We start from the raw sequence: 8,951 nt of genomic DNA, 5'->3' as shown, positions 1-8,951 counted from the left end.
ACAAGAGTACTACAGAGGCTTGCTTCCTCTGCAGAATGCATTAGGTATAGGCCATTGCTAAAAGCAGGATACAGATTTGATAGATCCAATAAAGCAAATCTGTATCGCTGCAGAATATCTGATCAAAGCACTCTTCCTAGACTTGTACCTGAAGTGAGTCTGAGGCAAGGCAAGGAATGGAATAACTTTCAATGCTCCACAGATGGTAGATATGAATTAGTTCATGGCCATATATTTAATCTCATGGCATGAGACTGATAAGGATAAACACCATGTTTTAGCTGTGCCTCAAAATTACAGCTCTTTGCATGTGCATCGTTTGACCTCAGAGCTGTGTTGTGTCTACATAGAGAAGCTGCAACACTTAAGCACAATGAGGCAACAAAGATTACCACTGGGATGAAGGCGTCCACAAATCAACCTAGATGTGGGCTACAGAAAGTATTTTGCAATGGGGAAAAAAGCCACCTTATCTGACCCAATTTCACACTGGGTCACTGGCCCACTCACCCAGCCCTGTTAAAACTGTGGTAGGGATATATTTAGATCCTGAGAGTCCAAGATGCAGCATTCCAGTGAATTTACCTTCTTCAAAATAAGGTCCCAGCAGCACCCCACATATACCAGTCTACAGTGTGGTCTCCAAAGGCAGATGGATTGAATCTACTAAGCTTAAACAGTCAGTTGTGGCTTCCATTTTTATTTGCACCATGATGTGAATGTTTTCTGGGCAGACCAGTTACCTCCTTGTCTACCAAGCTATTAATGTTGTCTATATGAGTAGCTAGCCATAATAGTAGACAGTCACATGTGCAAGGGCTTATAATCAAAGGGTATGTCTACACAGCAAAAAAAAAAAAAAAAAACTACCTGTGGCAGCCAGTCTCGGAGCCTGGGTCAACTGACTGGGGCTCTTGCTGCAGGGCTAAAAATAGCTGTGTAGACATTTAGTCAGGTGGAGACTGTTTCCCCCCCCCCCCCCCCCCCGCCAGGTCTCTGAGCCCAGGCTCCAGTTTGAGCCCAAAGGTCTATACCGCTATTTTTAGCCCTGTAGCATAAACTCACGTCAGCTGACCCAGGCTGAGACTCTGTCACAAGGTTTTTGCTGTGTAGACATACCCACAGGTAATGGGACGTCCTCTTTAAGCAAGTCCCTGTAGTCAACCTCTCCAAAGAGGGGACTGGAGGTTAAGAGGTAATTCCTAGAACTCTGCTGCTGTTGAACAGCAAAAACAAAGGTGCCTCCCCATGACCACTAGAACACGACATCGTCTTCTGTGACCTCAGACAGAAACATTGTGAAGGACGGAATTCTAACAGATTCTCATGGCATCATGTGCAATGGGAAGAAGCGGGGGATGGAACCTGGGGCTTCTTTTGCCACCAATGCCTCTTAAACAACATGTTTAATTTAATAAATGCAAATTCCTGTCAGTCCGTTCAGGATGACATGGTCACTCTGGCCCACTGGGAGCTTTGAAAAGGAGATGATCTCCAGCTGTTAAGACTTGAGAGAACCAGAATTGTCATCAACATGGCAAATGGCATGTGCCACTACTCTTGTTCAGTGTGTTTTCTGCCTTTAGCAGCCCTTGCTAGCTAGCCCTGCCCTGTCCAGTTGACTGCCCCACTTTTGCTCTGCCCATGATGCCAGCCTCAATTTTCTGCTCCCTTTCAAGCACCTCTGTGCTGTCTACACTTCTGAGAAACGCCATCAAAATTAATAAAGCTGTCCCCTTCGCCTCACTGTTAATCCCTCCTTAAAATCTACCTCTGCTATGATACCTACGAATCACGGCCATCTGCCATTAGTTGGGCAAGCACTGAGTTAAGACTTTGGCTTCCATTGCCAAACTCTCTTGTCATCCCATTTGTCTTTTATCCACATGTTGCAGCCTGTCTGACATCTAGAGAGTGAGTGGTGTGGGGCTGGGGAGGTTTTCTTTGCTGTGTCCAGCACAATGGGGCACTGATCCTCAATTGAGGTTTCTAGTACTGCTGTAATCAAAACAAATAGGGCTTGTCTACACTACAAAATGTCCCAAAATAGCTATTCTAGAGTATTCTGGAATAGCTATTTCAGTATAAACTGCGGTGTGGACACCTTTATTCTGGAATAAGAGTGCCTTTTTCAGATTTCACTTTGGAAATGAATTAAGCTAAAATGAAGAAAGGCTTTTATTTTAGAATAGGTGTCCACCTGGCAACTTTAATATAAAAGTAGCTTTTCCAGAATGGAAATTTTACATAACTGAATGGATTTAAGTTAGGGTTTGTCTACAAAGTACCGCCACGCTGCATATGTAGCAAGACTCTTGACTAGAACCGATGTCTTCTGCCATCTTGCTTGGCTGTTCCTTAGTGAACCTGGTTTAACTTGGGGCCTGATCCTAAATCCCTGGAGTGTTTCAACTCCCATGGAGGCTTATTGGAATTTGAGTAGCCACGGCATGAGTAGGTCTGGGGAAGAGACCTTTCTGCATTTGAAGTGACAGGAGTGAGCCCACCTGCTAGGTGAATTGTTTTATTACTTTTTTTGCATGTTGGCAGCATTCTCAGCACTGCACAGCATATTGTCTGCCCCTGAGTACATCAATCTAAAAATGGAACTTACTATTACGTCCTGGGCACATCCCCTCCAAGTTCCTCAGTGGAACATTGGAGTCAGCCTCCTCTTTGGTGGTCCCAAAGACTTTCCTCTGGCTTACAGTGAGCAACTGTGTGTGCTGCAGCAGGCTGCTGGGAGTTCATAGAGCCCTGAATATCAGAGGTCCTGATCTCCCTCCCATGGAAGCTTTACCGTTGACTTCAACAGGATTGTGCGCTCAGTACACGCATGACTGTAGTTTTCAGTGCCTTGATCAAAGTAGATCCTGGTACCAGAGGACGGACACACTTCGTATTTTCAGTTTCAAAATCCTCAGTAGTGTGTGTTTGGGTTACTGTGGAGGGAGTTTAAACTGCTGGGTCATGGGCTTTGCTTGATCTGTTGATGGAGAGAAGACCTCTCACAGGCATCAAATTCAAATGGCAGTGTCCCTTTGCTGAAGAAAATGTTTATATATGGTTCAACATTGCTAATAAAATGTTAATTGCATCTAGATAAGTCTAAGACTTTCTATGGTATAATACCTGACACATCCCCTGTGTACCATGCTTGGTTGGTTTGTTTTTGTTTTTTTGTTTTTTTTGTCCATAGCATTTCAGTAAACTGAACATGACAAGTTGATTCCCAGAACACCAATTAAGGTCAAAATGCTTCCTTGACTTCCAGCTGCTTCCTTGTGTGCATAAATGAAGAATTCCTGAGTTAAGGGCCAAGATTCAAAACTAAAGTTAGGCTGTTATGTTCTTGTTAGGCCATTTATCTAGGTGCCTAGACTTTCAGCAGTACTGAGCACTCAGTAAGTCCCGGTGACTTGCTATATAAGAGTTAGCACTCTTTATCCATAGATCTCAAAAGAGGTAAATATTATCCCCATTTTACAGCTTGGGGGACACCAAGGGCAGTGAAATGACTTACCCAAGGTCTTTAGCCTAATTTTAAATACCCGCATTTGAAAATCTTGGCCAATTATCCTTCCGTTCAGGTCAACTCTATTAGTTCTAGAATACACACAAGGGAAAGGGGCAGCCTGGTAACCAAAGCACAGGGCTATGGGAAGTCTGCCACAGACTCTTCTCCTCACCCCACCCCAATATAACCTTGAACAAGTTATCCTAGGTACCTCTGTGTCCTCCTCTTTCAAATTAGGATGACTCTCTCTGGGGTATTGGGATATGGCTCATTAATATCATAGGACTGGAAGGGACCTCGAGAGGTCATCTAGTCCAGTCCCCTGCACTCATGGCAGGACTAAGTATTCTCTAGACCATCCCTGACAGGTGTTTGTCTAACCTGCTCTTAAAAAAATCTTTAATGATGGAGATTCCACAACCTTCCTAGGCAATTTATTCCAGTGCTTAACCACCCTGACAGTTAGAAGTTGTTCCTAATGCCCAACCTAAACCTCCCTTGCTGCAATTTAAGCCCACTGCTTCTTGACCTATCCTCAGAGGTTAAGAGACAATTTTTCTCCATCCTCCTTTTAACAACTTTTTACGTACTTGGAAACTGTTATGTCCCCTCTCAGTCGTCTCTTTTTGAGACTAAACAAACCCAATTTTTTTAATCTTCCCTCATAGGACATGTTTTCTAGACCTTTAATAATTTTTTGCTGCTCTTCTCTGGACTCTCTCTCCAATTTGTCCACATCTTTTCTGAAATGTGGCACCCAGAACAGGACACCATCCTCCAGTTAAGACCTAATCAGTGCAGAGTAGAGCAGAAGAATTACTTCTCGTGTCTTGCTTACAACACTCCTGCTAATACATCCCAAAATGATCACTTTTTTTTGCAACAGCATTAACTGTTGACTCATATTTAGCTTGTGGTCCACTATGACCCCCAGATCCCTTTCTGCAGTACTCCTTCCTAGGCAGTCATTTCCCATTTTGTATGTGTGCAACTGATTGTTCCTTCCTAAGTGGAATACTTTGCATTTGTGCATATTGAATGTCATCCTATTTACTTCTGGACAAACTGGAGAAATGGTCTGATCATTTTGAATTTTAATCCTATCCTCCAAAGCACTTGCAACCCCTCCCAGCTTGGTATCATCTGCAAACTTTATAAGTGTATTCTCTATGCTATCATCTAAATCATTGATGAAAATATTGAACAGAACCAGACCAGAACTGGTCCCTATGGGACCCCACTTATGTCCTGCCAGCATGAATGTGAACCACTGATAACTACTCTGTAAACAGTTTTTCAACCAGTTTTTCAATATCTGTCAAAATGATTTGCGAAGTGCTGGAGAAGTGGGAGAAAATTCTTCTGCTTGAGTAACACTGGCCGCAGTAGGCTTGCTTTGCATTTAAGAGGAACTGAGATTTGGTATAAACACTTTTTTTTTTTTTTTGGTTTTTTTGTTTTGTCTGCATTCATTTCCTCCTTACTTCTCCGCATTATCAGGCATTGTATCATGTCACATGAATTAAACCTTAAGAGACTCATGAAGCAAAAGGGAAAGAATGTCATTAATTGGCAGATACCGGGATACTGGAGTTAACAAAGAGCTGGAGCTTAGATAAAATGCTCCCCCTGTTGAAATGGATGAACACCACATCTTTGGCTTTGATTTTAGTAAGACATGAGGATGGGTCGGAGCCCTTAACTTCAGCTGTGTATGTGGAACTGAATCAACAGTTCACCAGTGCCCGACAAGGCTTTTGGATTGAACACATTACTACTGAAAGATGCTAAGCATAGCAGTGACATAGCTAATTTCCCCATCCCAGAAAGAGCAGGAGGCAAAAGATGAGAAAATCCATTTGAGTCTGTTATATCAGGCTGTATTTCTAACTCCTCTGTTGTGCAGCTCCCTAAAATATCTTATGCACAGGGTCACTCATCCAAGGGTGTTAAAATACTTGAAGCATACTAATTTTTAATTTTATTTTTAAAGGGCCTGGTGCCTGATCCCTTCCTTACCAATCAGTCATGCTAACAGCTGTTTAGTGACTTCCTGGTGTCTGACTGCTCAGAAGGTTGCACTGGCTTAACAAAAGAATGTGGTTTTTAAACCAACTTAATTAAACTGATGCAAATCCTTCTGTGCATGCTCCAATAGGTATAAACCTACTTACATCAGTAAGCTTCCACGGGTAAGGTAAACCAGCATAACCAGTTTTTCAACTGATGTCGGTGGCCCAAATGGGCTTGCACCAGTTCAACAAACCCTCTTCTTTAACTGACTTTAGTTAAACCAGTGCAACTTGTGTGTAGACAAAGCCTTGGTCCTGTTTGTTAGAGCTGGCCAGAAGCAGGAATCTGTCACTCAAATTACAACATCCTGAAATTTTGGTGTGTTTTTTTTTTTTTTAATTCAAATCAGAATTAAAACCTGAGACTTCCCATAAAATGAAAATTCAAAAAAAATCTTCTTTTCAAATTATCAAATTACTTTGTTTTAATAAGGTAAACGTGTTTAATGTTCAAATGTTTATAATTACAGTATCAGGAGGGTTAGATTTTAAATCACTGATTCTAATCATGATTTAAATCAGGAAACCTTGATTTTAAATTGTTGTTTTTAATCTTGTTTTGCATTTTTTTTTACCTTTTTAGCTGTTTTCCTACAGAAAAGTTGACTTTCATCGATATAATTTGGTCCTTCCTAACCAGGAGGATACACTATATCTGTGTTTGTTCTGTATTGCAAATTGATTTATTAATCAATGGAAGCTTTCACTCTATTTAGTGAATTGAATCCCTAAGCACCTGAATTTCTACTGGTTGGCATTCGCAAAGCTGCCTTAATCCTAAGAACCTTTTGGGATTTGGGCCTGTCATTCAAGCCTTGAGAACTAATAGATATTATTGCCCCTTTTTGACCTGAGCAGCTAGCCAAAGTTTGGAACCAGGGGGATGTTCCAGCTGGAAGTAGAAATTGATGGATTCTGGTATTTTCTCTGATGCAATTTTGTTTATTTCCAAGGAATGGACAAAGTCCCATCTCTCTGAACACAAAAGAAATGAGAAGTTTCTTAATTTATAGTCCCAAGCCTCTTTAGCCAATACCAGACCAGGGTCACTATGCTCACAGGCTCCTGTTTGACTTTCTTGGCTCCCCTCGCTCTGGTCTGTTCTCAGTTTCTGTGCAGCCTTTTAGCCCTCATGGGTGCACACATGCACTTAGCTAAAATAATAGTCAACCAAAAGCTCCAGGGTGGCTTCACATGTCCCTTCTTATGGGAGGAAGTGTATTTTGCTTTCACTTAAGTGTGAACTCACCCTTTTATTAACATATCCAACTCAACCCATAACAAGGTTTCACCCAGCTCTTAAGAGTCTCCAGTAACTTTTTATTCATAGATTGGAAGAGGAAAAACAAGCTGTCCTGCTCTTTCACTTTCCAATTGGTGTCTCTTTGAACAGCATCGTTGTTGAATTGAACTAGTTGAATAAACTGACATGAAGAAAACATTCTCTCTGCACCTGCAGAAGAAGCTACTGCTGTCCAGAGCTGGTTTAACACTTTAACAAACTCTTATTCCAGGTGCTCAGCCAGTGATGTTCAGTTCAGTGGTTTGACTTTCCTTGGAAACTTTGACAGCAAACATGAATTGTCTGAGATTTTTATTTAATTTATATATATAATAAATATGAATGACAGGGGTTCTCAAACTGAGGGTCATGACCCTCAGAGGGTCACAAGGTTATTATGTAGGGGGATCACAAGCTGTCAGCATCCACCCCCAAGCCTGCTTCACTTCCGCCATTTGTAATAGTGTTAAATATTTTTTAAGTGTTTTTAATTTATAAGTGGGGGGGTCACACTCAGAGGTTTGCTGTGTGAAAGGGGTCACCAACTCAAGTTTGAGAGCCACTGGTTTAGGACTTAACATAAATTGTCAATTCTAAACAGATTTCATTTTTGAAGGAAATGGTTTAAAATTGGATTTTCAAGGTTAAACTTTTTAAAAAATAAAAATCTTATCCAGCCTGCGTTAATGTTTAATAGCAAAGTTGAAACACTTCAACATTGTCAAAATGAAGATCTATTTGTTTTGACGTTTTTCCCCATAATTTTTGTCAAAATTGACACCTTTGAAATGTCTGTTTTGATGAAACTGCCATTTTTTGGAGGGAACAGTTTCCCGCCAAACTTTTCCATCAGCTCTACTTTTTCATCCTGCTGGCGTCATGGCACCTTGCTGTGAGATTGTAAATATTCCACTTCAAGGGACTGAGCCTTTAGTTTAATTGTTGGCAAAACATCTGCTGTGTGAACTGCATTTGGAGGCAGGCAGGATGCTCCTTAGAGATCCGTCCACTAAAAAAGAAAAATGATATTTATTCATCTCCTTCACTATGTCCTGGCTAATAGCCTGGCCCCCAATTCCAAGAACGTCTCATACCAGATCTAGCTGCTGTGGTTTACTGAGGACTGTGATTTATTGGGGACTAGCTATCCTTTTTAAGTGTTGGGTAGGAGAGAAGGGGTGGGGGTTGCCTGGAGGAAGGTGGTCTCTAGTCTCTCTTTGTGTTCTTGTATGTTACCATTCTGAATTCTAAGAACTGAAGTAGTAGATATCTTCTGTGTATCCCACGAAAGAGGTGGCAGCTGTTGTTTCATCTAGCAGGAGCCTCTGTCAGGCCAAAGGGGATTCTGAGCCTGTAAAGCAGACTTAGGGTATGTCTACACATAACACTACAGCAGTACTGTAGTGCTTCAGTGTAGCCCCTACACAGGCCGACAGCAGGGGGTTCTCCCGTCAGCATCGGTAATCCATCTCTCGGAGAGATGGTAGCTAGGTTGACAGAATCCTTCTATCAACCCCCGGAGTAGACAGTAGTAGGTTAGGTCTGCTGGGGGTGTGGATTTTTCACACCCCTGATGTATGTAGCTATGCCAATGTAAGTTCCCAGTGTAGACCAGCCCTACGAGGGTCTGGTTTCTCCTCCACCTCTGGGTGTGGCTTGTAGCCAATGTTACATCAGAGGAAAGTAGGTGCGACTGCCTAGGCTTGTGTCTGGGGAAAGAATGAGATCATCATCCTCCCCACCTCAACCTCTGGGGGTCACTTCCTCCCCCTCAATTATGAATAATAATCCTAACCGTCACCCCCTTTGCAAAGAGCACAGTAAAAATACCTGGGAAGAGTCCCTTCTACCACCACCCTCATGACAAAGAAGAAAACAAGAGGCTTCAGGGGAAAAAAGGGGCAATTGCTCATGAAATCTTTTCTATTCAGCAGAACCAGATAGCAAGGGGCTCCACTCTGCAACAACAGGTGAGAGAGCAGGTCTAGTAATCTGGGATTAACACTGGAAAGGTTCCAAAGAGGATGGCACTCTGCTGTTCTCAGTGGTGGCAGATGACAGAACAAGGAGTATTGGTCTC

Source organism: Chrysemys picta, chromosome 7 (genome assembly GCF_011386835.1).
Source record: "Chrysemys picta bellii isolate R12L10 chromosome 7, ASM1138683v2, whole genome shotgun sequence".
NCBI lineage: Eukaryota > Metazoa > Chordata > Testudines > Emydidae > Chrysemys > Chrysemys picta.
Note: the sequence above shows the minus strand (reverse complement) of the source record.